This window comes from Hetaerina americana, unplaced genomic scaffold, assembly GCF_022747635.1.
Source record: "Hetaerina americana unplaced genomic scaffold, ioHetAmer1.1.p SCAF_22, whole genome shotgun sequence".
Classification (NCBI taxonomy): Eukaryota; Metazoa; Arthropoda; class Insecta; order Odonata; family Calopterygidae; genus Hetaerina; species Hetaerina americana.
This window is the reverse complement of record NW_027286786.1, coordinates 6,440,599-6,468,128: the sequence shown is the minus strand read 5'-3', so window position 1 is coordinate 6,468,128 and position 27,530 is coordinate 6,440,599. Positions and strand designations below refer to the sequence as shown.

The following is a 27,530-nucleotide window of genomic DNA, read 5'->3' as shown; positions in this document are numbered from 1 at the left end:
CGCCCGCGTCTCAAAAACGTCCAAATCGAAGCCCCGTTTATCAGCGGTTCCTCGCACGATGACGCACTTTCGTAATCCGAAGGTCCCGTGACCAATGTTTTGCTTAGCTCTGCCCCGAAGTGTGTGTCCGTAACCGCAATTACGTGAGCCCGAATTAGCATCGCCAATGAATTCCTTTTGGTTTTCAGCGGCGCTTATTTTCAGATAACTTGCCCCTCCTGGTTCGAAAGCGTTTGCTTTCGCTTCATTAGTTTAGCGAAGGTGCCGCCACGGTTCCCTCAGAGGTAAAGGTTAACTGTTTTTAAGGATTGCCCCTCGTCACGCGACGGCTGTCACGCCTCGTCCCTCCTGCGGGAGAACACCCCTCGTGCGCACCCCTCACTTATCTCGGGGTAGTTTTGGGATGAAGGGAGGAGGTAGCGTGGGCGCCGCTCCCATTTAAGCTCCTTAATGGCGCCATTTGACAATTGGATCCAGCCCCGCGGAGCGCCCCTTCCTCCCGTCTCGTTAAAAGTCCTTTCAGCGTGCCCAGCGATCTGCGAACGCCCTGCGGGTACACACGGCAGGGGATTCCGAAGAACCTCCTGGAGTTTTCTCAGGTTCAAGGATAACGTAGTTTTCCCATTGACATGGAAATGCCGCCAAGTAGTAATAGTCTGCTCCCAGGTGTGCGAGAGGGCTCGATTGTGCTGAATTCGGAGGCGTGGGTCGATTGGCGGTGACAACTCGGACAGACAAGAGAGTGAGTGAGTGGGATGCTCTCGTTCTTGGAGGCGTCACACTTGGAAAGCACTGACGAGTTGTGCCACTCTGGTTGCCGCGATGCATTTTCCTCTCCGTTTGAAATGAGCACTGCTACCATTTGTACTTTGCTGCATTTTAAAGTTGGCGCGTCTACGAGTCCTTTTCAAAAATAATTTTCAGGAATAATTTTTGCAGGAACAATGCGAGAGGTACGTGAAGAGATCTCGAGGAGTAGGAAAGCTAAGTATTGCAATGCAATAGGAGGGAATGCAATGAGAGAGCGGGTGCACCAGTTTATGAATGCATTTGGCGATTGCCGTAAAGGGGAGGGGACAAAGCGAAGTGGACACAAGGAGAAGAATTGATTGCGTCGGCTGAAGCTCCCCGCTATCCCTCCGTCCCACCTCAAATAAGCATTAAATGTATACTTTTGACCCCATTTCGCTCCTTAGCCACCTTCGCCCACATCGTCTCAATTTTCCGCCCCCCTCTCCCTATCGTTGCCTTAATTTTCAAGGATTTCGCGCAACAACTGTACGCAGTGACCACGTCGGGGACGACACCCGAACCGAGTCCCGGCATTTGGCAATCTCATCAATCCCGTAGGACTCCAACCCAGTCCGGTGTTAACCATCCTTGTTGATTAAATATGAAAAATAATTTAGGGCAATTTGCCCTAGCCTTCTTCAATACAGGGAAAGAGGCAGGAAAAGTTTAATCGTGTTAAGTGAGTTTGCTCCAAAATGTCCGGTCCACTGGAGCAGCCGCCTTCGCAGCCAGGAACCGAGTGTGCGTGGGCTACTAACTGTCTTCACGACCAATTCATATCTGGAGGTCCTTGGCGCCAGCCCTTCCTCGACGTCAGTGGGATGGGAAAAGCACACATCATTAACACAACAGACATCGCAGTGTACGGGGCGAGAAATTATATTCGAATCAGTTGGAGGGGATTAGTTTGATTTCACCTCGGGGGTGAAGTGTGTGCCCCGTGGTCTGATCTGCTCCAGTTACTCCCCCGTCTATGTTGTGTCTCTTGGTCTCGCTGGCTGTCTTTGCGCCCTCAAGAATTCCCATGCTTTCCTATCACCCATTAGCAACTCGGATTTCCCCTTAAACAATTTCGGCGCAGCTCTTTTTTCCATCGCAGGCGATGTATCATGTCCGCCCTCGGATTAATCTCCGCCCTCTCTTTTGCATCTTCCAGGTCCATGGGAGGCGCCCTGCCGACGGGGCCTCATCGCGAAGCACCCTCGCTAGGGTAAGTGCCTCTCTCCTCTCCCCTCCTTTCCCGTTCATCTCCATCACTCGTCCACGCACACATGGCGAAGTGAACACTGCCTCTGGGGTGAGTGGCAGGGAGTGATTCCAAATCAGGTTTGCGCCAGGCACGTCGTTCCATCAAACAGTCGAGCGTTGGTCAGGAGAAACCCAAAGTAACCCGGGTTTCAGATAGCATCACTTGTAAAGAGGTATTTCAGAGTGACTGTGGATTCAAAAGGAAAAATGGACTAATTTAAGTGTAAAATGTACAAAAATCGATGTAAAAATAAATTGAAAGAAATGGATTGGCCGGGGAATGACGAATTCATTATCAGTTTGAGAAGAACTTTGGTTGATGCTATGATCGTCCTTTGATGTGATGATTGCGTTGCATCATGTGAACATAAGCATGTATAATATATAATAAATGTGAAACTCCAATAGCCGTAAACAGTTTACCTTTCTAAACAAAGTAAAAATGAAATTAATTGGCTAGCGCCACAAGTCAAGAAGGGGTAAAAGGTAAAAAAGGATAATGAGGTAGGTAAAAGGGGTAAAAGGTAAAAAAGGAGAGGATAAGAAAGGTCCGAGGAAAGAGATCAATCATTATTTTCTCTTCCGTATGACAATTTGCATTTTTGGAATACCCTGATGTACACCCTTTGGAAATGAAAATGTGTTTTATTGGGTCTTATAAAAATATGTGTGAAATCTTTGAATACGGCCTTTAGACATTGAAATAAATCAGCAGAGAGTGGGATGAGGATTTGGAAATAGTGCATGCCCTCGCACTTACAATACATCTACACAATATCCCGCGAGCCGGCGCAAGGGCGTGTGGAGGGGGCCGCCAAGTCACCAGCCATGCAACCACGCACAGTCACGATTACGTCACTTCGGCACAGGTGTTAGTTTGATCATTCCCTCGAAAAATATTATCCAACGAAAGAAAGTACTTGCATAAAAGTACTTGCATGCAACAATATTCAATAATAGGATACCTATATTCAAATCATGCCGTATAACTGTTAAAAAGATGGTTCCATCAAATAAAAAAACATGTAGGAAAGAACATGCAGGATAAGGACAATATACGTAAATCTCCTACGTGATTGCTGTCATGTCTATTTTGCTCTCTGATTGTACAAGGAAAAATTGACGTTTGAAATCTGTCCGTTTTACTAAAAATCTCCCTGATTTTACGTGGGTGATCTGATCTACCGTAGTCAGTGGGGGCCTATAATTTGTCTTTGACATCCGTAGATAAATACACTCCCTCTAATTTACGCAGCAAATTGAACTTGCATTTAAACCTACGGTCAAGTAGGGGCTCTCCTTCCTGTATTCCTTCCAATAGTGTCGTGACACTGCCATCTTGTTCACAACAAGTTTTCGCAAACCTAGCTGTTCTACGTTGCCCTCGGTCTAGTTCCAAAACTAATTCTGCCTCGTGAGGATCCCGTATAGCCGCAGCGTACTCTGGGTGAGGCCTAAATAACGTAATATGGATGTGCTCCGTGAGAAAGCAACACTCGTAAGGAAACATACAAAGGGGTGGATTGAGGGGGGAAGGCGACGTGAAAATGGCGGGCGATGAATGGAAAACGGCGGATTGGGATTTAATTTAAGTGAGGAGAGTTGATTATCGCGCTTCCGTCGTGCTGCTAAACCGCGAAAGCCGAACCCAGGACAGTTTTCCGTCAATTGAGCATTTTGAACCGTTAGAAAATATACGAGGTCTGTCAGTCTAAACTATCATCAAGCCATGCAATATTTTGAGAAAGATAGCCTACCCTGACCAATGAAGAGGCATTAGTTGTCCCCTTCGGAAGTACTCCCCTCGGGACTTAACGCACTTATTCAAGCATTTCTTCCACTTCTTATCAAAACAATGGGCGGAATTCTTATTAGGAATGGTAATCAGCTGCCTCGTCGCATTCCCTGTTTTGTAATGAAAAGGCCAAAGAGAAATGTTCTCTTTCTGCGGTTTGGCCTCATACGCAGCAAGTGCATGAATGGGATTCTCACGAAGTTGGATTTATTGCCGTATTGGATCGCTTGCAGCGTTGATGAGGTAGATTTGTGAAACGTTGTTGTGATAAACTTAGCAGGGCATGCCAAATAAAAGAGCAGCTGGGCTGGGAATCATTAACGGAGCGAAGGCTATTATTACAGATTAAATCTCTTTCATAAATTTGAAGGACGTCTCTTTAGCAGTGATGTTGAAAATGTATTATTTTTCCCATCGTACTACGGTAGGAGAGATCATGTCGATAAAATTAGGTAGATTTTAGTGTGGATCAGATAGATTTATGATGTAATTTTTTACGCGAAATATAAGGAATAAAAATAACATTGTCCGACCGCGGTAGGGTCATATTCAGGTCCAGATTAGTATTGTGTGTATTCACCCCCTGCCACTTACCCTATTGTGGTTGGCAGGTTACTAAAATAATTTATGTAGCTAAATTAACTAATACAACTTAAATAATCTAGGAATCATATTTAAAAAGTCGCTTGTAGATCACAAGGTTCTCAGAGATTGGTAAACGGCTAAAGTAACACAAATATTAAAGGATCGATCCCTCGAGACACAACTTTTCATTCATGTTATTCTTACTTGGGGAGAGAGCAATGTTCCATTGGACGCGATATTTCGAGATCTTAAGGAAGCCTTCGACGAAGTATCCTATAGTAAGCTACTCACGAAAGTGGAAGCATATGGCATACATGTGAATGAAAATATCCGTGGTTGGATTAAAGACTTTTTGAATGGTCGGGCACAAAGAGCAGTGATAGATGGAGTTAGCTCAAATGCAGTAGAAGTCATTTCAGGTGTTCCCCAGGGAAGCGCTATCGAACCTCTTTTATTCCTACTTTACGTTTACGACATTGACTCCGTAGTCCCTGGTAAGGTACATTTATTTGCCGAAGATGCTGTTGTTTACAGTGGTATCCTTAGTCATACGGATAAGGCGGTTTTAGTAGATGACATAAATACTACACAACGCTGGTTCCACTCATGGCAGATAGAAGTAAACTTAGAAAAGTGAGTACTGTTGAATTTTTGGAAAGAGAGCAATTCCCTCCCGAACGCCTATTGCATCAGGAATACCGAAATAGAAAGTGTAGACTCGATTTAATACTTGGGTGGTACCCTCACCCACGACCCTCTTTCATATTTTTTCTTTTAATACAATCATGTAAATAAAATGTGAGGGATTAAGGGTAGATAATATAGATTTTATATGTTAAGTTTTCCACGAAAAATAAGGAATTAGAATAATATTGTCCGACCGTGGTAGGGTCCTATTCTGATCAAAATTAGTCTGAGGTGTATTCACTCCCTGCCACACACCCTATCTTTGGCTTTCAGGGCACTCAAAATATCCGTAAATATGTCTTCAACGTCAAGAATTTTGTGCTTAAGTTGCTAGGGACTCGCAAGCGATGACCCAGGTTATCACTGGAAATGAGTCGTGGGTCTACGGCTATGACCCTGAAACAAAAACCCAGTCTTCCCAAAGGTCGGTTGACGAAATACGTAAGGGAGAATGCAAAGAGGCAGCTGATGACCATTCGGAAAAACTCTGCCGTTTGTTTGGAAAAGTGGGAAAGACACTGGGATAAGTGCGTGAGGTTCCAAGGGAAGTACTGCGAAGGGGAAGGGGTAAGGCCGCCTCAATGTTCAAAGTACGCTGTTTTCACAAAGTATTGCATGGCTGGATAGTTTCCGGACAGACCTCCTATTTCCCAGTGGTGTCCTGCGTTTTGGAGGAAACAACTGTCGATTCAAACTCCAAGTGAGGCGATGACCTTGAATTGTGCCGTGACGTGCGTAGGCGAAACACATGGTTGACCATTTGTATAATTATTGGGCAGTACTAGAATGGAGTATGCCTCGGTTTCATTGCCCCATTCCCATGGCACTGCCGTCGTCGGCCACGAAGAGAACTGCGCGCCACAATGAAGTAAACCTTGCGATTTTAAGACCAAAAACCTTGTATGGAAAACTAGGGTGTCTAATTTGTAGAAATGAGCGTGTATCGAAATGGAAATGAACGTTACAATGAAGAAAGAAATACCTCTCTCTTAAAGAGTCTCGACCGATTAAGTCCACGAATCCCACACGAAATCGATATTTGACTGCATTCAAATGAATGAATTACCTCTTAAGTGTTGAAGAACATAGCAGTTTCAGGTTTCATTTGTGGAATTCCTTCATGATGAGGGTAAAAAAAGAAACTTTGCACTTCCACATAAAGGTTTAATATTTCACTGAAAATATTGAATCACTTATTATTATATTAAATCTTTATGTGGAAGTTTCTTTTTGTACCCTCACCAGTGTGGAGGAGGTAAACGAAATATACTATAATTCATTACCTGAGTACAATCATTCTTCCACGTAAAAGTGATGATTTTTTAGCATGATTTTTTTAAGCTGCGAACAGCTTCAAAATGTACTGTGCAATATTTATGGAGAGTTCAAGAAAGATTCATTCCTTCTTCAACTTCTAAAATATTGTGTTGTAAACCTCCTTGAGAGAGTGAAATGAACAACTCGAAAGTTTTATATTTTTACCCTCGTAATTTCTTGTATCATAAAGTTTCCCAGTTAAATTAATTTCCTATCTACATCCACACAATACGCTGAAACCCACCGCAAGGATGTGTGGTGGGGGGGTGTTAGGACACCACCCGTTCCACGTAATGAACTTCCATACAAAACTAACGAAAGCCCGCAAATCCATACCCACGGAGACGCACGAGTGTGCGTGCATTCTTCAGTTCCTCTTGGGAGTTTTTTTTGGAAATGATACCATTTTTTCAATGCGTCGGTAGGGAATTCCACTTTTTTGTAGCAGTGAAAGATTTTTGGCAATTTAAACTTCGAAATAGAGCAACGTACAATACGTCCGATACACGAGTAAAATCAGCGGACATTATCTTAACAATTTTGTTCAAAAAACTAGCCAGTTTACACTTCATTAATTTATACGTTCCAGAAGTATTTCTATAAGTAATGTCTCTGCTCGATTTTGAACCAATAGAGTGGCTTATAATGTGGTGTTACAAGTTCGAATCTTCATTTTGCTCTCGTTTGGATCTTTGGACTGAAGACCCCGATATAAAAATGTTGGGTTCGGCTCAATTACCTCATTCAATTGCGGAGACAATATAAATAATTACATGGTGTGAAAAAAATGGTCTAACATTTTAATCCCAAATTCACTCCGTTAAATTTGGACATTTTAGTCCGTGGTTTAGAAAAAAACGCTAAAATCCCTGTGAAATATCGCCCGACGATTGTGTTTCGACAAGGAATTCTCATTTTGAATCTATTTTGTTCGTTTGTTCCTTGAGCATACGACTACAAAATGAATGAATTCGAAACGAGGGCCTATTTCGAGTTTTTATTTATTAATCTGCAGTAGCATTTCAAAAGAACGAAAATCTTATTATTATATGGTATTATTAATACCTGACATTTATCGTAATATGGCCCTGGTCATAAAAAATAATCATATTATCAGAGAAATGTTCCTTCGTAATGTGAATACCTAGGCCTTAACTTCACTCACGATCTCTCCTGAGCGAAACTCATAAGTGACTAAGCTAAAAAAAAATTAGGATTCCTTAGAAGAGTTCTGGGTAAATTCGATGACAAATTCAAATAGAAATGTTTTATTTCGCTGGTTTTAGTTCGCATTTAGAATATGCCGCTAGTATATGGGATCCTCACGAGGTTGGATTGATTGTCGACTAGGATCGCATGCAGCGTAGAGGAGCTACATTTGTAAAAGATTGTTATGATAAACTTAGTAGCGTATCCAAAATATTAGAGCAGCTAGGCTGGGAATCTTTTATTGGAGCGAAGGTTTAATTGCAGATTAAATCTCTTGCATTAATTGCAAGGATGTATCTTTAGCAGTGATGTTAAAAATGTATTATTGCTCCCATCGCACTACGGTAAGAGAGATATAGATCATGCCAAAAATTAAAGAAATTACGCGTAGAACAGTGTAATTTTTTCCGCGAACGATAAGGGATCAGAATGACATTGTCCGGACGCGGTAGTCATGTTCAGGTAAAAATTATTCTGGCGTGTATTCACCCCCTGCCACATATACTGGCGGTGGCTTGCAGGCTACATACGTAAATAAAAATATAACAGATGAAAAACGGAACGACTCGGATTGGGCCCCTTATGACTGACCTTCGGGGAAGGTGGCTTCTTCGTAGAAATTTAACTAGGGTTGGTCGATGTCGAAAATAAACCCCGATGTCGACCGAAATGTTAAAATAAAAATTTCTAAATTTTGATTGTAAAACTCTCCGATTGGTGAATGGTGAACGCACGCCGCCGTAGACAGCGCACGGCGTGAGGTACCCCCCCCCCCCCAACATGTAGAGCATTGCATCCATCGAATGGCAGTCCCATGCGGTCATGCGGGAAAAGTCCCATGGTAAAGTGAAATCGTGTTACGAAGTATGTAACCATTATGATTTGAGGTCCAGGTTCATATTTGAAAGTGGACGGCCATCGCAGTCCACCGGTCCGGTTCGACTCTTTCTCTGTCATGCGGTAGTACTGCTTTTCCCTAGGGATCCATCTATTGAGCTACCTGGTGTTTCTGGTGGACCCTTTCAGTTTCTACGTCGGGCTCGTTGTCTCGGAAAAATGTTCAGTTCTATCTCTCAATTCGGCTCGTCGTTAAATTTCGAAGGCGTAATTACTACTTGTTCGACGCAATCTCTATCGACCTTGACTCTCATGTAAATTCCTCCCAGTGTTGGGCCACTGGCAATTTGACAACGTGCCCTCGCCATGCCTCGTCGTACGCTCTAAGCACGAACGCCGCGGTGGCTCGGGGCGTGCGTCCGTCAGAGGGCGTTTGGAAATGGCTTTAACGTGCAGCTGTATTTGTGTTCGCTGTTGTTGGCCTGCGACGGCATGGCAGTGGAGGGCGTGGCCGGCCCCTGTTCACTGCCGCTGAAGGGGCAGCGCGACGCCCGCAGATGACGGTGCTTATCAGCCACGGTGATTAATTAACTGGGTGCTGAGCAAATAAATACGTAGCGGTATCTCCTGGTTGCTCTAATTCTTCCAAGTTATCGTCCGACCATTGATCGGATGAGGGGCGGTTCTCTGTCCATAGTTTTACGAGTTTTGGCTTTCACTATTTTAGCTCTTAATATGCCATCTCCTTATCATTTTGGACATCGACATAAATACTCCGCGATCCACCGGGAGGATTTTCGATATTTTAGTATCCTGCAAGGCATGGTGGACGAGGAGAGGGGACTGGTGTTTGAAATCCAAAGGAGGCTCTAGAGATGGATGAAAAGAATTTTGTCTGGCGATGGAATGCTTACGACTGATGGAGTGGAGAACAATTGTGAAATGTGTGGGGAAATGCACGGGCAAGTTGGACAGAATGAAGGTAGGTAAAAGGTATGCGGAAAAAAAAGGGTTTATTAGTGCGTGGGTCATGTTTTGTCTTATTTTTTATTTTATTTATGTACCCTGCAAGCCACTGCAAGCCACCAAGAGACTATCTCTCATTACCTCTTTTTATTACATCAAGAATCGACCAGCTCTCTCCATTGGGCTGAATGGATCACTTAGGATGATAGTGTCCGCCAAAGAGCAAGTGAGATCATCCCTCAGGAAAAAGGAGGTTATCTCCGAAAAGCTAGTTGCCCTGGTCCAAGACAAACACCCCCCGGCGACGACGACGACCCTTCAATGACAGAGTGGTTAACTTTTACGAATCTAAATTCAAACCTGAAGAACTTAGTTTACTGAACAAAGGACTGCAATATTGTCCGAATATTCCCATTTCGATTCGTGATTTGGAAAATCTAGCCGTGGATTCAGACTAAAGCCCTTCGGAAAGATGTCTCCGGTGCGAAAGAACGTATCGCCTCACAGATTAAATCCTTTGTTACCAACTTGCAGTCATCTAATAAAATCCTAAAAAATACAAAATATACAACGTAGTAGGGACGTAAGGAAAAAGCAACTTGTACCTGTGGAAGAGGCTCTCAAAAGGAGGAGGGACGTTGAGTAAAGATGTTAAGAAAGGAAAAAAAAGAGGAAGTGCTGGGTATGCGGGGGGGAGGGGATGAGAATGTTGCGAGATACCATAAGGAGACAGGAAGTATAGATGAAAGGCTTATGGATCGGCGGTGAGATGTCGAAGACAGTGATAGAGGAGAGATATTACGCAAACGAGGAAGGGGCAGGAATAGGACAGGGATGTTGAATAATATGAAGGTCTGTTCTAATGTGGGATGTCAGGTTGTGATTTGTCAAGAGAGAACAGCTATGTATTTTTTTAGGATTATCCATCCAAAACCTCTCATCTTAACCGGTAAATTGTCTTCAATAATAATTTACTTGAAGCTTTGTAAGTGCTCAGCTGCAGGGTGGCGAATTATTTGATAAAACCGTGTGACAGATGAAAGTAAAAAGAAATCCTATAGAAAAATTATCGCCTTCAAACTCGCTGAGGATTTTTTTTGGAATTAGGAAAAGAATTTTTTCTCCTCGATGGTTGCTTTTTAAGGATCAGCTGATGATGGTGCCAAGTAACGGAATCTAGGTGCTTCTAAATAAAGGCATGTGCAAACGCTAAGTTACTCTTAATCGGGATGCAAGAGCTCACAAGTCCACCAAGGTCACCAGAAACGATTGAATTTACACTCGCAGTCTGGGAACTTTCGATGCCCTCCTGTGTTCCGCCTATTCATTTCCCAAGCTAGCACCCGCATCCGCTCTGCCCTCGTTCAAGTGGCGCCCGCACCCGGTGCACCTTGGCCTGCGGCGCTCATTCCGGCGCCTCTCCATCATCGCCTGCTCCCCATCCGGAATGAAAAATGACCGCTGGACACATTCCGGGCAGTGCTCGTCGTCCCGTCCATCTGCTTCTGAATGATTCATGGCCTTGTTCCGCAGCAAAACAATCTCCCGCGCGCAGCGGAACACGAAACTGCCATGACGAATGGATTTCCGCTCCCGTCCCGATCCAATTGCCGATTCTGGTCCTGCTTTCTTTGATCGGCCTTATGCCTCCAAAATATTTCATTCACGAGGATAGGAGTGTTTTCATTCATTCATAATATTCTCTCTCTCTCTCAGCAACATCCTCGCGCAGGCGAAGGTTTGCTTGTCCTCCCTCCATGGCTCGCGGCATTCCACTTTTCGTGGTTTCGTTATTGAATACTTACCTGTATGTTGCCGTGTTGGTGCATGGTTGAAGCGGGTATCCACGGCAACCGCCGCCGTTCGCCTGTCCACGAACTACACGACTTCGTGGGCAGCCGAATGGTGGCGCGGGGGTGGGAATAGTCTCCCATAGCCACTGTGACCCAGGGAATCACTCGCACATCAAAGCTTATGTAGACTGGAGACTAAACCTCGTGTATAAATTAGATGTGGGACTTTTTCTGTGGCATGTGTTCATCAAAAGCTCCGCCATGGGTAAGAGAGAGGATGAAATTAAGATTAAGACAAGAAATTAAGATAAGAAATTTGATTAGGGAGACCTTGAAATTAAGATTAAAGAGACCTTGGAACCAAGAGGTTATGAAATGTCATTTTGCCCAAAAAAACTATAAATAAACAGAATAATCGTTAATAAGTTTCAGGAAAAATTGTATACGCACTGCAATTTTGTTTGTAGCCAATACTCTCTCCTTCAATGCAGCCGGTACGAGTGGCTTGCTCGGGATCTCATCGTGTGTGGTGCGGGGTGTTAGATGAGAGGCTGGATGCCAGAACCATGCCATTGACCGCCCAATGCTGTTCTTGGGCACATCTTACACCGTAAGGGTGAGCGAGACTCACCTTCGCCCGTCCATTTAAATAAAAAATGATTACCATGGCTTTGCAGCTAGATGTTTGTGGTGTGGATGTTGTTTGCGAGAAAAAGAGAACTTACGGTTAAACCCAGAATCGGGATTGGTGACAAAACAATGGAACAACTACAAGCTGAGATTACAGACTAAACTTTTTTATTTTGGTTGAAATATCGCGAATGATATTAAATTTATTTTTCATGCTAAATATTCTATCAAGATGACGGTACCAAGACGGACGGAAGTATTTTTAAATTTTTTTTTGAATTATTGCGAATACTTCATTTTATTTGTGTACAAATTCTATTTCTTTCTTCCATCTGTTTGCCCGCTTCATGTATATTCGCCTTTACAGTTTTCCTGCTTGGAGTAGTCCTTCAAATCTGTACGTGTTAATACGTGTAAGATTGTATGTACGGATTATTTCCATCGGTTGAATTGTAGAATGATTCTAATGTGACCCTTTATTATTGTCAAATTAAATTTCGTTGGTTCCTGCCTCGTGCGAAATCACCCCGTTACTTATCCCAGGGTGTACCTTGTAATACCTGTACGTAATTTAGCCAAGTTCACTTGATGTACCCTGAGTGTACGAATTTCACGCACCTTAGGTAAACCAACTATGGGACGGTATAATTTCAGGCTTAACTTCGTGGAAACTTTCCATATTGGAGAGAAATGATAATTTACAATTAACCAACGAATTATTCTCCTATGGGGTTGATTACTCTGACCATTAAAATATTCTCTTAAATAGCTTCCACTCCGGTATTGTTCGACCTTTATCGCCTAATAAACGAATTCCATAGCGTTCCGTTCCATCCCGAGTGTTCTGCGCGACTAAAAATATCATTAGTGAAGTTAGTATACGTTAGTGAAGTTACTATACGATTAATCAAAAGGGTGAGCATTGCAACCCTGAAGCAATACGTTATCATAATTTCGCATATGCTCATTACATCTGCGTGAATGTTTACTCCGCAAGCCTCCCAAAGAAGGTTCTTTTGCCGTCTTGGAAGCATGGAGCCGTGATCTGTGTGCGAAGAAATGCGGGCCCGAGCAAGGAAAGCGAAGCGTGTGTGGGTATGGAAATATTTATTTGTCTGTTCTCAGATCGAGGACTCCAATCATCCATCCACTTTGCCGTTGGATCGCGTCACGGCCACCGTCAACATTGTGCCGCCAGTGCAGGACGAAGACCCTGCCCCGCGTGCGTGCGTGTGTTTGCGGGTTTCACTCTGAGCGGAAGGCATCATCGGTCGGAGTCCTCCTCTCTCCCCCATCCACCCACGCCCCCCCTTGCCTCTGCCCGCGAGGAGGGCGAGTGGCCCTTATCCCTTATCGAAAATCGATGCTTTTGCCAATTATATGTTGCTCCCTCCTCCCCAGCCTCCCTCCCGCCCACCCACCCTCCCTCGCGAGCCCGGTGGGGGGCCCTTGAGGGAGGGCGCCAACCCAGGGCCCTGCCACTCTCTCTCGGAAAAATCGTGTTTCGATGCTGTCGGGAAATCGATATGACTGACGTCGAATCTCGGGGTTGGTTTTAGACGCCGCTGGGGGTTGTCTGCCGTTAATTGCTTCGCATTTCCTTCCGCTACCCCCGTCCCCCCTTTCTCTCTCTCTCTCCCCTCCAACAGGCTGTCGATATCCCCCGATCAGTCCATCCCTTCGCCTTCCCTTCTGTCCTCTCCCCCCCCCTTTCTTGGTTGTTCTCATCGCCCTAAATCCACCCCAATGCACGACTTGGCGATGGCGTCTTGGACTTCTGCCCCCGCCTCCGCCGTTTCCATGGACATCGCCTCGACGTGCGTGTGTGAGCGCCTTCGCCCGAATTCCCTCCGCCACTTGAACTCGAAATGGCTCTCCACGTCTCTTCTTTTTTGCGCGGCGCGAGCGGACCCGGCCTTCCCCCGCTCACCGCCCGCCCTCGGAACCAAAACGCGGAGTTAGCATTCATTCGGAACTGCATCCGCCGCGCTGTTCTAAGCGCGACATTCCGTCGAGGTCCCTGATACAGCATTCCCTTCAATGACCAACTGTTTCGATTGATTCGTTATCTCCGACTGCGCCCTTTCCCGTTTTTGTTAATTATGTCTGCCCCGCGGCCTTGGGGAAGTTAGTACTGCCGACCACACCCGGCGGACCTAAAACCCAAGCCAAACCAGACGCCGCCCGTAATCCACTGCCCTCACCCTTTCGCGTGCGGAGTATTATTTTCTTGCGAATCGTAAGCGGGGATTTTTACCCTCCCACGCGATATTTCAACTTAATATTGATCACGGGGCTCCGTAAGATGGCCGCGTATAATTGATGCCTGCCAGCATTTCGCTGTGTCCACCTCAGAACTGCAATTATATCGCCGCGGCAGCCCACGAGACTGGTGGTCACTTCGATAGAAATCCGCGATTTACGAAATCTCGGGGGGGTGATTGGTCGACTCCTTCTGCCGTCGCGCGGCGCCGACCTTGGGCCGCGGCGGGCCATCGGCGCAGTCTTCAGCGCCGTCCGTGACCGACTTCTCTAAATTGTAGCATTTCGTGTAGACACGCAGAAATCGCGGGGCTCGCCTCGAAATCGAAACTCTCGAATGTGGCTCCAGAGTCGCGAAATGATTTCAGAAATCACTGATGAAGTACATGTTCATTTTGGAAGGCGCCCGAAGGACTTCACTTGGGGATTGAGGCAAATGCATCCCAATGGCTGTTCGCTTTCGTTCTATCCTGCACCAAATCCGTCTTCGAGTTTTCATTTGCTAGTCGAGTGTTTCATCGTGTTTTTCATCGAAAAGAAAGGGAAAAATGACTTCATTCGGGCGAAATTGAGACCATAAGGTCCCTTCCATCGTTTAACCCTTCGTCCTCATGCATAACACTTTATACATAATTAGAAGAAATACAAAGCGATGTAAAATAAGGAAGGAGTGGCAAAGTCATGTATGAAATAAAATAAATTAGTGCAAGATGTAGTTTTTAGGGAAAAACCTTAAAGGGAGTACAGACATGAAGAACCTGGTAAAACCCACATGGGATAACACCCACAAGGAAGTGGTGGGTGTGAAAAACCTGCGAAAATCCTGCAAGTTAGTAAAATAAATGCATATATAACAATGTGAGGTACAGTGAAAACAATATGGTAATGCATTTATTCAATACGATATACAATGGAGTGGAGTAAATACATTTGAATATACAGACATAAATAATGAAATAAAATAAGATATCACATGTCTTAAAGCAAGGTGAAGTTGATGGTCAGAAATGGTGAAAAGGTAGGAGGAATTGAGATGATGTATGTGTCGAGGTATTGAGTGGATATTATTTCCCCGGGTGTTGGCTCTGTGCATACTGTTAATTAGGACAAGTTCATCAGTTAAGTACGATAATAATGTTTGGTATATAAGAGAACAGAGAGTGAGTGCAGATTCCGCCCATTCTCAAATTTTAGCCATTTAAGTTTGCAATAGCTTTCAGAAACATGAATTGGCTTCTTAAGACCGCAGATAAAAGAAAAGTACTCAGGCGTTTTGAGTTCGTTATAGTTTTAAAGTTAGTTCGTGTGACAAGTCTTGGTATACTGTATCGCAGTAGTAGGAGTATGGTAGTATATTGAAGAGCATCGATAAGCTGCTTGGGCCAAGAGAACGAGGGAATGCTTTTGAGTTTCTTTAGAGAGTGAAGAGAGCAGTATCTGGTTTTGCAGAATTTATTTACGTGATTGGTCCACGTCAGCGTTTCCTTAAAAATAATGTCAAGGTTATTTGCTGTTTCATGAAGGGGTATAAAAGAGAGGTGAAGCATTAGAATTCAGAATTTAATGTGACGGGACTTCAGTAAAGTAGAGTTGTGAGCGGGGCCTAGCATTTCCAATGATAAGTGACTTAACTCTTGTTAGGATTGATTTTGAGGACGTTCTTGACGCTTGAGGTGAAGGTTGAGTCTAGATCAGAGTTAAGACACGTATTTGCAATGGCATCGGCCAGGTTTATGGTGTTAGAATGAAAATAAATGTGAGCATCGTCAGCGTATAGGTGATATATGATAGGGAAGGACATTATTGCTCTATTTTGCATCCAGTTTTAAGCCACACTGTACAAGAGCAAGCCTTCTTAGAAGTAAATTTTCTTTGAAAACTCGGTTTAATTTGAAATTTTCCTCAGTATGATCTATTCGTGAAAAGTGAACCCCCTGAATGGAGGTTAAATTTCTTTTATCAAAACCAATTTACGTAGCTATAACTCGACAAATCCTATTTAGATGAAAACTTTATGAAAAACCGTCGCCTTTTTTTCGGGGGTGTGATTGGATGTGGAGAAATCGATTTCAAAGGCGCTGCGCGATTCATTGCAAGCATGGCGTTTGGAAATGATAGTGGCCACGTTGTTCTTATGGGTGCACTCGTATATGCATACCTAGACGCATTCTACGCAATTAAAACCTTGTAAATGTCCGTAGCCAAAATAAGACACGAAAGATTCGCTTTCAGTTTACTGTTGGCCTAATCGCCATAATTCAACGACAAGATTCCCGCTCAAACGGTTTTCTTAGACTGGGAATGCCTTACGTGTCTCGTGCCTCACCGGCGTGGGTCTCGGCATCGAGACATGACTAATTGCCAGGAGACACAAGGGTGCCTGGGATTCCTGGTTTGGGCTCGTGGTCACCTCGGGAATATTGTATACATTGGTATGCAGTGTCACCGAGGCAACCACTGTCAATTTGGTGCCCTTGGTACCAATTTACAAGGTTGTACGCCATTTATAAACCGATGGTTGCCGCCATTTTGCCAAAATTAATGTAAATTAATATTTCGCCCAATGATATCATAGACGCAGGCTTACTGTTCAAGATGCATTGCATCCCGGTACTTCGGCAATGATACCCAAGCTCCTTCATATGGCTACTAATATACGCCGAGGTTCCGATCGCTGAATTTCTTGCATCCCTGCCGACTTCTATGGCTTAATAACACTCGAAGGGATTGGACTTGACATTTTCGAAGTTCACTAGATCATGCATAAAGTTGCTGAATCTATTTAAGAAAGTAAATTTGAAGCGGGATTATTAGACAAGTGCCAAATTTATTTTACTTAAAATATTTCCATATATTTTTGTTGAAGAGAAATACTACCTTGATCAAAAATTTCCCGGAATTTATTCAGAAAATTAAAAATACAAGTTTATTCATCTAAATCTATATTGTCCCCTTCAAAGTAATCCCCATCGACTGCAACACACTTATGCCAGCGCTTGATCCAATCCTCGAAACATTTTTTATATTCGGTTTTCGGTATGTCCATCAGTGCTTCCTGCGATTTTTCCATTACTTCCTCTCGGCTGCTAAAACGCGTTCCCCGTAATGGTTTTTTAACTCGATTGAACAGAAAGAAGTCACAGGGAGCCAAATCAGGTGAATTCGGTGGCTGTTGGATGGTATTTGTTGCATTTTTCGTCAAAAAATTACGAATAATGATGGCACTGTGCGACGGTGCGTTATCATGGTGCAAAATCCACGAGTTTTCTGCCCACATTTCTGGTCTCTTTCGGCGAATTGCTTCACGCAAACGTCTCATAACGCCCAAATAATACTCTTTGTTTACTGTCTGGCCTTCTGGCAAAAATTCATGATGCACTACACCGTTGTAATCCATGAAAACCGTCAGCATTGCCTTCTTTTTTGACTGAAAACGACGTGGTTTTTTTGGTCTCGGCTCATTTGGTGAACGCCATTCACTTGCCTGATGTCTGGATTGCGTGTCGTACTCATAAACCCACGTCTCGTCTCCAGTAATGATCCTTTTGATGAATGTGGGATCGGATTCAGCCTCGCAAATCATGTCTTTTGCGACGTCAACACGGTCTCTTTTTTGCATGAAATTGAGGTCTTTTGGCACCAACTTTGCTGCTACACGACGGAAACCCAAATCATTAACCACAATGTCTTGGGCGGATCCATAGGCAATGTTCAAGTCCTCCGCTATTTCTCTGATGGTTAATTTGCGGTTATTGACCAACATTTCTTTTACTTTATCAATTTTTTCACCGACTTTCGATGTCGATGGTCTGCCACTGCGTTCATCATCTTCGATTGACTCACGACCACTTCTGAACCGCTCGTGCCACTGGTAAACGACCGTTTTTTTTAGAGAATCGTTGCCGAAACACTTTTCCAACATTTCCAACGTCCGTGCGCCACTAAATCCGTTTTTTACGCAAAATTTAATACGAGTTCGTTGTTGCAAATTTAAATCCATTTCTGAAATTGTAAAAAATCGCCAACACACACAGAGATAGATGTACTCTTGGCTACGTAACTTTTGCAAATGTCAAGTTATGACACTAAGATTTAAAGGGAATATCAACAACAGATGTACCAATTTAACAAAAAAAACAGAACTCAAATCGGAACGATGGGAGCGCCACACGGTGGTTATTCCGGGAACTTTTTGATCAAGGTAGTATATCGATTCGATCACGAGGGATCTTAGCCGCATTGAAGATCTGCTTCTGGTGGGTGGAGCAAGCCGAGCCCCCCTCCCCCCCCCCCTTCCGCCGGTCTTCCCTGCCACGGCGTCGCTTCCGTCGGCGCCGGGTAGCAACGCCGTCGTTTGCGGGGGTGCCTTGGAAAAACCCCATTAGGTCGATGGAGTCCTTTGCTTTCATGTCGGGAACAATGCGCTCCGGCGATATGGCGCATCCTCGCAGGTGTATTTTATCGTCAAAATGGTCGTTCAATGGCGCAGTGAAAAATCAACCGATGGTATTTTTATGGGCATCTTTCCAAGGAAGCGAATTTAAAATGGGATGGATCCGATATATCCTAAGGCGATCAGCGTGAACAGTCTCCGAAATGTTTTCTCTCGGTAAATTATAGTTTTTTTAAACTCATTACACTGACAGACTCGAGTTCAAATTTGTCCTCTTGTGCGACAATATGGCTCTTTGCTCCATATACTACCTTGATCAAAAAGTTCCCGGAATAACCACCGTGTGGCGCTCCCATCGTTCCGATTTGAGTTCTGTTTTTTTTGTTAAATTGGTACATCTGTTGTTGATATTCCCTTTAAATCTTAGTGTCATAACTTGACATTTGCAAAAGTTACGGTCGGTTTTCGGTATGTCCATCAGTGCTTCCTGCGATTTTTCCATTACTTCCTCTCGGCTGCTAAAACGCGTTCCCCGTAATGGTTTTTTAACTCGATTGAACAGAAAGAAGTCACAGGGAGCCAAATCAGGTGAATTCGGTGGCTGTTGGATGGTATTTGTTGCATTTTTCGTCAAAAAATTACGAATAATGATAGCACTGTGCGACGGTGCGTTATCATGGTGCAAAATCCACGAGTTTTCTGCCCACATTTCTGGTCTCTTTCGGCGAATTGCTTCACGCAAACGTCTCATAACGCCCAAATAATACTCTTTGTTTACTGTCTGGCCTTCTGGCAAAAATTCATGATGCACTACACCGTTGTAATCCATGAAAACCGTCAGCATTGCCTTCTTTTTTGACTGAAAACGACGTGGTTTTTTTGGTCTCGGCTCATTTGGTGAACGCCATTCACTTGCCTGATGTCTGGATTGCGTGTCGTACTCATAAACCCACGTCTCGTCTCCAGTAATGATCCTTTTGATGAATGTGGGATCGGATTCAGCCTCGCAAATCATGTCTTTTGCGACGTCAACACGGTCTCTTTTTTGCATGAAATTGAGGTCTTTTGGAACCAACTTTGCTGCTACACGACGGAAACCCAAATCATTAACCACAATGTCTTGGGCGGATCCATAGGCAATGTTCAAGTCCTCCGCTATTTCTCTGATGGTTAATTTGCGGTTATTGACCAACATTTCTTTTACTTTATCAATTTTTTCACCGACTTTCGATGTCGATGGTCTGCCACTGCGTTCATCATCTTCGATTGACTCACGACCACTTCTGAACCGCTCGTGCCACTGGTAAACGACCGTTTTTTTAGAGAATCGTTGCCGAAACACTTTTCCAACATTTCCAACGTCCGTGCGCCACTAAATCCGTTTTTTACGCAAAATTTAATACAAGTTCGTTGTTGCAAATTTAAATCCATTTCTGAAATTGTAAAAAATCGCCAACACACACAGAGATAGATGTACTCTTGGCTACGTAACTTTTGCAAATGTCAAGTTATGACACTAAGATTTAAAGGGAATATCAACAACAGATGTACCAATTTAACAAAAAAAACAGAACTCAAATCGGAACGATGGGAGCGCCACACGGTGGTTATTCCGGGAACTTTTTGATCAAGGTAGTATTTAATGAATGCGGCTTTGAATGAGGCCCCAGCAGTGGCTGATAAGGAATCACATGCGCACTCGTGCTCTTGCCCACGTTTTGTCGGTTGATATTCGATCCTTCGTTAACAGCGGCACGGACATAAGGGTTGAGGTGTGCGTTATCTCTCGACTGTGAGATTGCGCCTTTTGACGTTTTGTGTAGCAAACTTGTGTGGCATTGGATATTTTTATAGCTAGCAGCGATTGCGTGCTTTTATACTGCCGAAGAACCTCTCAACCCCATCGAATTTTGGGGTGTAACTATGGTGAAGCCATAATCATTATCGCCGTTAAGCCCGGAGGGCATTAGAGGGAGAAATCTCCATAGCTCATTGAAACATTCAGGGTTAGGTCGATGAAGTCCTTAACTGTTCACAGAAATTAAAGTTCTGTCGCAAAGAAGATTGTTTTGCTGCTGGCCGCATTCTGGGGAAAGTATTTCTTGCTCTTTAAGTGGAGGTAGTGCCCCCTGGTGAAAGTGTCCGATACTTGAGGTTGTGCAGGTTCCCGCTGTCGTCAACGCCATCAAGGTACACCGAAAACAATACCCGTCTGTTCCACTCATCAATGAAAACGATGCCTACTGGTAAATCTTGAGAACTAATCGTAATTTGAAAGAATGTTAATCTCTTTATATTTCGCCGATGATAGCCCGTCTTTGTTATCTCTTGTTTACGTGTTACATTTTCACCTTCATAGCGTCATTCAATTGCAGCCTTAGTTTACGGTTCAGAGCCTCTCGTCTTTCTCAAATACGAACCGTGATCATGCCGTGGGTTTCTACGGAATGAACCTCGATTCTGAGGGAGTCGAAGGAGAGGAGAGAAGCTTGTGAATGTTGAAACCAGGTCGTATCTTTTGAAAATGTGCTCTGGGTGCAAGGCCTTCACTGAGATAAGTGCCGAGTGTTTAATTTACAAGAGTTCAGCGCACAAATGCCAATTGCTTCAAACATTTAAGAAAGGTACTTAAAATGAATTACAAGCCAACCAATACAAACCAACATTTAACGGATATCTTTCTGATTTTCGATATCCGTCGCTCCACTTCCTATTATTTATTCTCGGAAGAGGTTCTAGCAAACGCTTCGATTCTTAAAAATGTTTGTTTCTGTTTCTGGGAGTTGCGTCAACCTGTCAAATGTTTTTCTCCTGTCATTTGGAAATTTATCCATAGGAAGATTCGTGGAAAGGAAACCCGGAGCGGATTGAAAACACCTTCAAAAGAGAAAGGAAGCATTTCTGCAGGGTGCAGATTGAGGCCGCTGAAGGTGGTGGGGGACGGGGTTTGAGAGAGAGAGAGAGGGGGGGGGGTTCGATGAGTGTTTCAAATGAATGATGCTTCCCCATGCCCTAGGGTGCTCGTCGCTGAACTCGCTAACATGATCAAGGGAGGCGCGCGCCCCTCTCTCTGTGGGCTTCGCGCCTTCTTCCCACTGCGCGGTTCCGAATTAATTACCTTTCACAAAGATTAGTCGTACATCTACTAAATTTGAAGCAATTTCTTAGTGTAAGTTTTCTGAAATTGTTCCCTATATCAGGCGTAGAGTTAAAATATGGTCTGACTAAGGGGAATAAGTTAGCTGTCGAACACCACACTCCTTAACTGTCCCGTGGCATTTCCTTACGACCGAACTGAAGAGGTTGGCATCGACAGGAAGGAATATCTGCAAATTCATCCGCCCATACGCCGTGACCCGTGACGTTGCTGTTACTGTGGATTATTGGCGACTTGGCATATAGGAATAATTCATGAGTTTTGATTTATTCCATTGCATTAGTAGCGTGAATGGTAAAGGTGGCAGTAATGGTAGTTCCATAATTGCAAAAGCCTTGACATTTTATGGGGCATATGCGTACCAAGAAATGAGTGGACAAATATTATACATTTTGGAAACATTTCACCAGATGTGATAAATATCCTGCAGTAGTATAAGCCATAAATGCCGACGTTCTCGAGGGTAACATGCACTGAAAATGATGGGATTTACGAGGAAAGATGAAAAAGGGGTGACTTAACTGACGAAAAGACACAGAGATCCACGAGACAATGTGGCCGCGACACCCGATGTCGACCTCGGCGTTGTCGACATTTTCCACTTCGAGATAATCTTCGACATCGTAGACATTCACATGGTGAGGAATTGGTCGTCATTGTTAGGTGAGGACATGAGGCTTGCGTGTGGGGAGGCCTGGGCACTTCCCCGGCCGATCGCCCAGAGCAACGTCGCCCTTCGATCACCCGTCATCTCCGGGCGAGTAATACCCTTCCGGGCCATCGACAGGTTTAAGTCATCCGCCAACCTTAGCAGCTCCGAGGGCATGCCGTTCGTTGCACGATAAGGATTGAAAATAAGCGCCAGATACCCCTAAGGAGTCTCCGCCGGTTCGGATATTTCCGCTGTCGTCGCGTTACCCGTAGCCCACCGGTGGAACGAGCATCCACAGACCGGAATCCTGGCCCCGAAATATAAACCGGGTGGACCGGCATGCATCGCAGGAACGACGGGCCGGATGACCAACAAGACAGGGTTCCGACTATTGTGCCCCTTGTTTCATGGAACTGGGTGCGTACGTTTTGATTTCACGCATCCTGTGGGGGTTGCCCGATCGGCAGCCACGTGCGCTCCTGAGAATATGCACTGCATTAAACAGGGTATTATATAGATGTTGTAGGTCGCGGTAGTCCAGGGGGTAGAGCGTTGGACTGCTGACCGGAGGGTCCCGGGTTCCATTCCCGGGCAAGACACTCTGGGCACCTGCAGCTCTACCCAAGCTATGTGATTTTTCGGGTACCAGATCTTCCTGGGAAACCATAACCGGCACAGGGAAAGGAACTGGCCCCCCTACCCTGATGTGTGAATTTCACACGCCGTATAGGGCTTAGGACTGGGTGAACTCTGCCATCACCTACTCAATCGACCTTCGGGTTGATTACTGTGTTTATGGTTTATATAGATGTTATTGGTTATTGATGTGAACGGTCGTGTCTCAGCGAACTCTTGCTAAAGTCTTCCCCACCAACTACCAGCTGTGTGGTAGCTGTAGCGGTGTTTTATATTTTATTGTATAAATATGTTATTCTTTTACTGTGACATCAATTTGCATGTTGTAAAAGCGCTCGGAGGGACTAAGAAAATCATTATTTATTTAATTTTTAACTTTCCTTTTCCTTACCTTGCCCTTTTTTTTAAAGATTTGTCACTTTCAATTTTGGAGTTAGGATGGCCTAGTCTACTGAGCCCTCTGTCACGATGCACGCCTAATACGGTGAATGCGTGACTCAATGGGCCCGTATCGCTGCGTCAGAGGGTGTCGTGGCTGAGGTTTAATCAAAGTTTGAAGAAGAAGTTCGGCAGAAGGACATGGCTCTGGGCGGAATTCAGAAAACTCGACGCGCCAATGGGACCGACCGCACGGGTTCGCCCGAATGCGACTAGCGGCTTGGTGATCGAAGAGCGGATCGGAGTGTGGACTTCTGATGAGGGGAGGTGCCATTCCGGAAACTGGAATATTTATTTGTCTCGGGCAGTGGTGGTGGGAAGTTCACGTTGCGGCGAGGGATGGAAGATGCGAAGTCAAGTCTCCAGCAGATATCAGGTGCTGTCGGAGGATCCGCAGCCCCTGTAATGGCAACACCCAGAAAGGACCGTCAGAGTGGGAACGGGGGGGAATCTAGTGAAAGGTAACAGCAAAGTCAGATGTGTGATGGTCCCATTGCGGGAGAGGACAGACCATGGGGGTGTGAGCCCGCGCCTGACGATATGATGCATTCCTAGTAGCGGCGTTCCCGAGTTGACGAGGGCGGTTGGAACGGGGGTTGCGAGCACGAGGCGTTCCAGGCTGCGGTCCGTGGCTCATTCTGGCGTCAACGATGCCGCGGAACGTGGATCTGAAGAGATTCTGGATTCTTTCAGGGAATTGAACTCGGGAAGTGAAGCGGGTGGGTGGTGTCGATGGGTTGATATGACACTCTCGATCTACAGCCTTGTCCCGAAGATTGATCGTGGGCCTCTGGTTTCGAGCCGAGTGGAAGGCACCAATCAGGAGGTTTCGTGCTTCCTGCAGGACTATCGGGGCGTCCTTCGTCGACCTTCAGCCGGCGATGCAATCGTGTAGGAACCTCCTGAACCGTATTGGTGTTCACTACACGTCAGAGGCCGCCAGGTGTGTAGCGGATAGGATATTTGAGGATTGCAGGGCTAATTAGATTAAAGTTTAGGTCAGCGTGCAGGTCAGTTACTGGGTCTCTAAAATCTGCTTTGCCAAATTATTTAGCTTTAAACGAAGTGTGGTCATTGCTAGCAATAGTTCATTTAACACGAATCAGATAGCATTGGACGGAAAATTTTATGAGGGATCCAATATTAATAAGAAGACGATCCTTGTTAAAAAGTATAAAAACCAATGTATCAAGGATACATTATCTGTATTGGTAGTTAATTGCCGAAATTAAAAAAACGAAGTCGCAGAATATCAACACCTCATTCAAAGCAATGGCGCAGATATAATTATTGAAACAAAAAGTTGGTTGTCCACTGATATCGCCGATGGCAAAATTTTCCCACAAATCCTTTCGAAACTACGGAGTAAATAGAATCGGGAGCGGTGTCTTTCTTGTTGTTAAGAATTCTTGCTGGCTAAGGTGTTCCAGGGAACGGTCTGGAAAGCGTTTGGTGTTCCATTAGAAGTCCTGAATCAACCGGATCTTCTCTGTCACCTTTTTTGAATATGGAAGTGGCATTGGCGACTTTCCATTCTTTACTTCTGCGCGATCATTTATGGATTTAAAAAAACCATAAAGACAGTAAGTAATCAACCCGAAGGTCGGTTTGGTCGGCGATGGTAGAGTTCACCCAGTATTAAGCCCTATACGGCGTGTGGAATTCACACATCAGGGTAGGGGGGCCAGTTCATTTCCCTGTGCCGTTTATGGCTTCCCAGGAAGATCTGGTACCCGAAAAATCACATAGCTTGGGTGGAGCTGCAGATGACAAGAGACCTGCCCGGGAATCGAACCCGGAACCCTCCGGATAGTAGCCCAACGCTCTACCCCCTGGACTACCGCGACCCCCATTTGTGGATTTATTAAATATTATTTCCGAATAAGGAGCTATTCCTGATGCCATCGTTTTGTATACGTGAGCAGAGAATTGATCATGGCCCGGTGATTTTTTTGGACCGACGTCTTTAAGTTGGCGATCGATTCCAAGAAAAGATATCGCACTATCTGACATTGAAGCGATCGGGTAGCGATACCAATTTCTCTAGTGAACGATTAAGCTAAGCTAAGATTAAGCGAAGAAAAGAGTCGTTTAGCGTACTTGATTGTTTTAAACTGGTGGTAGTTTATGTCGGTTGCTTTTTAGCGATGGCACTGTCGACTAGTTTCCCTGAACCTCTCGTACATCTGGCCAAAATGCTTTTGGGTTTTGTCCTCATATTCAACTCATCTTTTATTTGTAAATTCTTTTAACGCCTGGCGGCATGGTATCCTTGCTTACGCTTTACCTGTTTCATTGTTATGTATTTTTTCATTTCGTGCATTGCTAGACTCTGCCTTGCGAGCTATCCTCATTTTTGAGTAACATTCTCTTTGGTGTCTGTAATACTTAACGTACTTCTACGCTGTGCCGACTAGGTTCCCTTATGCCACTTTTCCATTTACTAGACATGCATTTCTCTATTGAAGCACTATTCGCGTCGAGAAAAGCACTCCACCAACTCTCACTCTCTCTGTTTTTACTACTTTCCTTAAATGTAACACAAGACTGCTGTAGGTTACGCCTTAATCCTTCGTAATCGACCCGATCAAACAAGTAATTCTTTCCTTTGGGTCTCTGATTTTTCATAGTCATCAAGTAAATTTAACTATCACTATTCTGTGGTGATTAAGTCCATCCAGTTTGTCTGTATTTAGGACGACTTCGTGTAAATTTGTTGCCACTAGATCAAGTATATTGTTTCTTCCGGTGGGTGTTAGTGCTGACTGGTTTAACGAACGTGATGTGAAATCACGAAGCAGTGACTGGCTCGACTCCTTGTCTTTACCTCCTGCAAGGAAACTGTAGTTTTTCCAGTCAATGGATGGAATATTGAAGTCCCCTCCGATTATAATTCACCTATTGTGTAAATGGGAATGCAAACTGGCGAGCTCTCATTCTAGTTCTAAAATTGATGTTTCTCCGGTATCGGGAGGTCTGAAGTAGGCACAAATGTAGACTCTTCTCGACCGAGGGCTTTCTATGGAACCCCAAACGCTTTCTGCGTTCCTATTAGCGGAATTTCTGCTTTCGTGAATATCTTCAACAGCTATGAGCACCCCTCCTCCAATTCAATTTTCTCTGTCCCTTCTGTCAATTCTAAAGCCCCTTGGAAAAATCTCCTCATCTTCAATGTCTTGCGATAACCATAACTTACTGGTGATTAACGTTATTTATACTTGTGTTATACGCTAATAATCCGTTAGCAGGCCCCGTGGTCCCTTAAACAGGAATTTTTAACCGAATCGACCACAGAAGCATTCTCCAACGACCAAGTTCCAGGCAGATCGGGAAAACCAGGCAGGTTTCTAGGCCGCGACCCCTGGGTCAACTGGCGTGGACGTGACCTCCCCCACGGAGCCCACTCCACGTCACCGATGCGCTGTGGTGGCCGTGGGACTCGGGAGGCTTGAGTGGGGATTGTCGACCCTGGCCGTCCATCCCGGGGCCACGCCCTCCGCCACCGGACCCCGACAACATGCTGCGATTAGACAGGTCGGGCTGTGATTCAGAGGTGCGAGTCGTAATTCCGCATGGAAGTGGGACTTGGAGTGCGGATTTTTTCCATTATACTATTCCCGGTGTAAATAAGCGGTAGCACATAATGTCATTTTATCGCGTGATATCTTCTCAATTTCGTTTGAAGATATTATATGAATATCGCATGTTGCTATCGATTCCTAGATATATGTATGGTAACAATAATAATGAAACGTCTTTATTGGGGCCAGGTTGAAACTAGAGAGTCCCCTCTTCCACGTAACGTCATTTACATACATAAAAACGTTAGTAACCATTGCAACAAAGAGTGTAGAAAGTATTGTGGTGATTACAGGAAAATACGAAATTATTATGCGAATTATATATTATATATGCGAAAAAAAATTAAATGCTACACGGGGGAAAAATTGGGTAGAGGGTGAAAATGTGTATACATTTGTTTGAAAACCGTAAGAATTGTGAACTGATGTAAAGCAGAACAAAGTATTTTCTTTTCTGATGTTGTTCCTTTACAAAAAAACGCACCTTAGGAAAAAATTCACGTACAGGAAGGGGTGGGGGTGCGAAAACCCTGCGAAGCCTTGTGAGATTTG

General features: G+C 44.5%; 1 protein-coding gene across 1 annotated transcript in view; it reads left to right on the top strand.

Moving 5' to 3' along the window:
- LOC139689339 (extracellular sulfatase SULF-1 homolog) overlaps window positions 1–27,530 on the top strand; it is a 289,901-nt gene that overhangs the window by 80,540 nt on the left and 181,831 nt on the right. Inside the window, exon 3 of the mRNA XM_071586423.1 lies at window positions 1,949–2,002. The gene's annotated coding sequence lies outside the window, so the exon portion shown is untranslated. The remainder of the gene's footprint in view (window positions 1–1,948; window positions 2,003–27,530) is intronic.